Here is a 6,555-nt window from a genome sequence, read left to right on the forward strand (position 1 = left end):
AACTGTCATTTGGTCCTTGAAACGTTTGTGTCCTATTGAAGTCCATTATATAGAGAAAAATCCTGGAATGTTTTCATCAAAAACCTTAATTTATTTTCGACTGAAGAAAGAAAGACATGGACATCTTGGATGACATGGGGGTGAGTAAATTATCAGCAAAAGTTTTTTTTTAAAAGTGAACTAATCCTTTAACGTTATCTTAGTAGCTATTTATAACTTCTAGAAAGAGTGCAACCTTATAAAGTTACATGTATTGCAAAATACATAATAATTTGAGGACCAAGTTTATAGACAAAGTATGGGCAGGCCATAGTCAATGTAAAGCATATTGTTGATGTTTCGTCCCTATTAGTGAATGTTCCATAACTGTTTATAATCCGCCTTTATCGGTGGTCCTGTTTACTAGCCTGCGCGTCCACGGCAGGCTCCGCTGTGGGGGAGGAGCTGTGGAGGGAGGGCTGTAGCGCAGCAGAGGGCAAGGGGGTTGGACCTGTAAGTTGTGCTTCTTCAAATTTTCAGGCTAAGTCAACATTTTCTCAAAACTCCCTACTGCAGCTTTAAGGTGCTTACATGTGTACATGTTTATGGTGTGTGTCACTGCAATGAATGGTATGAACCCAGGCTGCATCTGAAACCACATAGGCTACTTTCCCAACTATGTAGCAGGCGAAAAGGGTATGTGACAAAAGAAATCACAGGACTCATAAAAGAGTCATAGATATATACACTAGATGTCGCCTTGGGGTTCTAAGCATGCGTCATAAAAAACGCCGCCATTTTGGAACATGTCAAGTAGCTAGGTAACGCTGAATTCATGGATGATACCGGACTTTTGTGCTGCATATGGATGTTTACACGAACAAAATCTAAAAACCAGACAGCAAGGGATTACATTTCACAAGAATGTGAAATTTTGTAATTTTTAAAAATTTCTCTGGACTCAATGATAAATACATGTTTAACCGTTGGAATGAACCAAAACAACTATAAAATCGCATTCATGATGATTTATGGTGATTTTATTTCCGTGAGACCTTTTCCTACATTGACGCTGATGCATTAAAGAGGAGAGGCTCCCCTGATGGCGGCTCTCTAGACGCATTCGTTCCAATGAACTGCCGTAGCCAAGGCGACATCTAGTATATATATATATATTTAAAAGATTAAGCAAAAAGTACCCGGATGAACTACTATTTCCGGCAAGACTCTGAAGTGTGCATACGATCCCATGAGGCCACGGGAGAGGAATTATGAATGATCAAGGGGTGCAACTGATGCTGGTAGGTCACATGATAATGAAAATTGCGGATAGTACGTCCTGATTTTATTCGAACTACACACATTCATACTATATAGAACATACTTTTTTAGCAGTTGTGTAGTAATCACTTATTCAAAATTATTACCTACTCAAGAGAGTATACGACATATCCCTAAAGTTCTGTCAACCGGTGTTTAGAACTCGACATGGAGGTTAATAAAACAAATTTAATGTCAAAATTGGTAAAGGCGATCACAAAATACTTGTAAAATTAATGACTTGTGTCAGTGCCTCAATTGTGACAGCTCTAATTAAGAAAAAAAAACAGAAGTAAAAGTGGGATAATATGGATATAGATATGGGAGAACAGATCTGGTTCCTTTTCATGTTTCAAGTGAGGCAGCACTAGTTGTGGCACTGGTCAGACTGCATGTCTGTAGTGCGGTCTGCAGGGTTGGCATGAGGATGCAGTGGGGCATGCAGTTATAGCAGCGTTAGAGACCCGTCTGTCTCCCTCCCTGGGGTAAGACAGGCACTCTGTGGCTAATTTTGCGCATATGCTCGATGACAGGCAGCCGGCGTCCTCTGCAGCTGCCAGGATAGAGAGATGGTGATCAGGCAATTTATGAGTTTTTTTCTTTTTTCTTGAAGGACATTCTGCTGTGATTATAATATTATTAATCTGAAATAGGCCATGCAAGATATGGCTTCAAAACAAAAGAAACACACACTTGGTGTAGCCTAGTAGGGGTGTTTACGAGATGTTTTCTTGTGCTACTATTCAAAAGTTTTTGAAAGAAATTAATAGGGCTGCAACTCATGATTATTTTGATAATGGTTTAATCTATAGATTATTTATTTTAATATTAATTGATCATTTGGATGAAAATCAAAAATTATTATACATAAAAATGTATATTGTATAATGTATAATGTATAATGTAATTTTAATCCATTATTTTAAACAATGTTATTGCACATTCTGTCCAATGCCTCAAACAATAAAGCCTATGAAAACAAATATAGTAAATTTATCTATGTAGGCTATGCCATACATTACAAGCAGAAAAGGGAAAAAATGCAAACGTTACATTCTAAAACTAAAAACAACTGATTGCTTACTATTTAAAAGCATAATTTAAAACGGTTCAATTAAAAATAATAATAAACAAAAACAAACACATCCACTCGTGTTTAGGCTATTACAGTCTGGGTCAGAATTATTGGCACCCCTAGAAAATGATCAAAGATGGCTGTAAAAATAAATCTGCATTGTTCATCCTTTTGATCTTTCATTAAAAAAATAAGAAAAAATCGAAACTTTCATTTAAGGAAAATAATTGAAAGTGGGGGAACAATCACATTATGAAATACGTTGGCCACAATTATTGGCACCCCTAGAATTTTTTTAAGAGTAAAATATCTCTGAAGTATATTCCAAATAATAACATTTTTAGCACACTAGGGTGACTAGGAAAATGAAATTGTCTAACTATGACTTGTTTCACAAGAGCATAAATATGGGGAAACATAAAGGCCAAATTCCCTGAATCATCCATCACAATGAGTAAAACCAAAGAATATAGTTATTTTATAGTTATAAACGATTGTTGAGCTTCACAAAATAGAAAGTGGCTACAAGAACATAGCTTAAGCATCGAACATTCCCATTTCCACCATCAGGGCAATAATTAGGTACTTCACGACTGGTACTTCAGAAGAGACTAAATTCTATGGTCAACTGAAACTAAAAAAATAGCTTTTTTGGCAGCAAACACACTAGAAGGCTTTGGTGCAAACAGGGATAAAAAGTACCCATGCCCACAGTTAAATATTCCGCTGATTCTTTAATGTTGTGGGCTTATTTTATTCTGGAGGTCCTGGACATCTTGTTCAGATACATGGTCTCATGGATTCTAGCAAATACCAACAGATAAAAAAATCAAAACTTAACAGCCTGTGCTAGAAATCTTATAATGGGCTGTGGTTAGATCTTGCGTCAGGACAACGTTCCAAAACAAACCTCAAAATCAACACAAAAAATGTGTCACTCAACACAAAATGAGCTTCTGCCATTTCCGTCCCAGTCCCCTGACCTGAACCCTATAGAACATGAGTGGGGTGAACTGAAGAAGAGAATCACCAACATGGAGCTGGGAATCTGAAGGATCTGGAGAGATTCTGTATGGAGGAATGGTCTCTGATCTCTTGTCTGGAGTTCTCATCAGGCATTATAGGAGAGTATAGTATATCAGGCATTAAACTCAGAGCGTTTATCTTGGCAAAATGAGGCTGCAAAATCTATTTAATAAAAAGGCACCAATAATCATGGGCAATGTGTTTTGGAGAAAATACTTATTTTATAATGTGAGTTCCCTTTCGAACGGTCAGTCGTATTGCATTGTCTAAAAGAGCAGCGACGTTGACGGAGAAAAATGACGGAGTCAAAGGGCTAGTGAACTCACGCCGGCTCAGACCCCGCGTGCCTCACTTTCTCCGCACAGAGAACTCTCGCCTGTGACACCGAGCTGATCCACGTCCTTTCCATAGCTATCAACGAGCTCGGTCTCGACTAGGCATTGGCAGAGCCATGGCCAGCTTAGTGGTGCTGGAGCGCCACTTATGGCTTAACTTAACGGAGATCAAAGACGCGGACAGAACCTCCTTCTTAGATTCTCCCATCTCCTCCACCGGTCTCTTCGGCCCCGCAGTGGACGGATTCGCTGAGCGCTACACGACAGCACAGAAGGCATCGCAGGCAATGCGACACTTCCTGCCGAAAGGCTCCAGCTCTGCAGCTTCGTGACGCCAAAAGCCCCCGCCGACTCAGCAGCAAACGAAACCAGCGCCTGCAGCTACTCAGCCTTACCCAGCGCCTGAGCAACAGCAGCGCTCCAGTCTGGCAAAACGCTTGTCATCTAAGTGTCAGGGACCCTGGCCTAGGATTACGCTGGACCCTGAACCAAAGAAGTAGTCCTGATCTGCAAAACTGGAAGAGGGAAAGGTTAGGTCTCGCTGAGGCCGGACCACCCTTCAAAAAATCCAGAGTGTTCATCCAAAAGCCCTATTCAGTTCTGGCCAATGGAGCAAATGTTGCGATTGCAAGCAGTGGGCCTGCTCAAGTTCACGTTATAGTCGACCGTTGTTATAGCGAACACAATAAAAAAACAAAATACTCTGCAAAAGAGCACTTTTCCTCTTCCACACCACACAAGGGTCGGCTCCCTGCTCAAATGCAGCGTGCTGCCACTTGAAACTATAAAACCCATAGCCAACCGGGCCGAGGCATGGAAAGCTATCCCTGGTGTGTCATGATGGGCTATGAACACAGTAGAACAAGGCTACTCGCTCCAATTCGCTCGCAATCCACCCCGCTTTGCAGGCACAATCCACACTTCGGTGAAGAGCAACGCGTCTCACGTCCTCTGCGCCGAAGTGATGAGCTTACTGGAAAAAGGGGCTATAGAGGCAGTGCCACCAGCCCACAGCGAGTCAGGCTTTTACAGTCGATACTTCCTTGTCCCCATAAAAGACGGTGGCCTGCGGCCCATCCTCGATCTCAGACATCTGAACAAAGCCCTTATCAAACGGCCTTTCAAGATGTTTAAGTAACACTATGTAGTTTTTCAACCTTCATAATATATTTCCAATACCCTTGTGATGGTACATCGACTTACAATCGGTTAAATGACATGTCTGCAATAGCCTGACGTGGTCTGTATCGCTTTTACTGGCACTATGTAGCTTCGGGTTTCGGGTAGTAACCGGCGCACAAAAATAACTAAAAAATTTGACTGCTTTACTGCATACATCGTTTTTCTTCGTTCGTGATTTCTTTAATAAAATCATGCATCATACTCAACTTGTCTGTGGCCATTGTTGATTCCAAAGCCGGTGCTGGATAAACAGCGAGCGTGCGCGTGCGACACTAGGCTGCGGTAGGCTAAATTATTTACGACAGCGGTAATGGACAATTCCGCTTCCAACCTGTAGGGCAACCACAGTTTCCGCAGGAACGGAAAAGTTCCTTGGTGTTGCTTTAACTCTGAAACAAAGCCTTGTGCAGGTTCGCCCGATGGATTGGTTCTTCTCAGTGGATCTGAAAGATGCTTACTTTCATATCCAAATAATCCCCCGTCACAGACCTTTTTTGAGATTCGAGTTCGAAGGGGCCAGTATACTGTACAGTCCTACCGTTCGGGCTGTCTCTAGCCCCACGCACTTTTACAAAGTCAGACTCAACCCAAATGAGGGCGTGGCTACCGAACAAATGGTCTCTGGCTATTCAGCGGCTTGCGAGCTCGTTCAGAGTGAGGACCAAGAGACCCCTCAGAACCTTTCAGAGGATGCTAGGCCTCATGGCCTACACATGCACCCCCTGCAGTACTGGCTGAAACCACAGGTCCACCCCCCCAAGCATGGCGCTCAGGCTATCTTTGTATCAGGGTAAACCACGGCTGCACCAGACCCCTGGCCCCCTGGTCGAAACCCAGTCTCTTCAAGTCATGGGTGAGCTTGGGGATAGTCTTGAGATGAATGGTGGTTACCACAGATGCCTCCAACACAGGATGGGGCAATCTGTGCGAGGGCAAACCGGCCTCTGGCTCTTGGACAAGCACGGAGGGACGGTTGCATATCAACTGCCTAGAAATGGTGGCAGTTTTGCTGGCCCTAAAAACCTTCCTACCACGTCTGACAGGTCACCATGTGCTGGTCTGTACGGACAACACGACAGTAGTGTGCGACAGCTGGGGCTCAGCCAGGAACCAGGACCCAGTCTCATGTGAAGTATCACTGATACTTGCATTTCTCCAAGAGCTGCTGGATGCAGGCCATGCTCCATCCACGCTCAAGTTCTAAGTGGCAGCCATCGCAGTGGCTGGCCCGTCGATAGGGAAAAGCGACATGATAGTCCACTTCCTAAGGGGAGCAAGAAGGCTTAACCCTTCACGAACTCCTATGGTGCCCCCCTGGGCGTCTACCTTTGCCCGGTTTTTATCAATTGGAAGTGGCCTCGGTGAGCCCGGCCCATCAAAATCAGGACTTTTGCCCGTCCAACACGTCATGTCAAAACGCCCTTACTTCGGACCCTTATGCAAGCGTCCCAACTTGGGTATCAGAACAAGTTGTGGCGCTTATCATGGCACGGCATGATTGGATTGGTTCCCCATAGCGTATAGCTACGCAATACGACTGACCGTTTGAAAGGTAACTACTCGGTTACTAACGTAACCACGGTTCCCTGAAATAAGGGAACGAGTATTGCGTATACGGCCGTGCTATGTCGCACACGA

This window comes from Siphateles boraxobius, unplaced genomic scaffold (genome assembly GCF_051911475.1).
Source record: "Siphateles boraxobius isolate OS27281-9 unplaced genomic scaffold, OSU_SipBor_1 22, whole genome shotgun sequence".
NCBI lineage: Eukaryota > Metazoa > Chordata > Actinopteri > Cypriniformes > Leuciscidae > Siphateles > Siphateles boraxobius.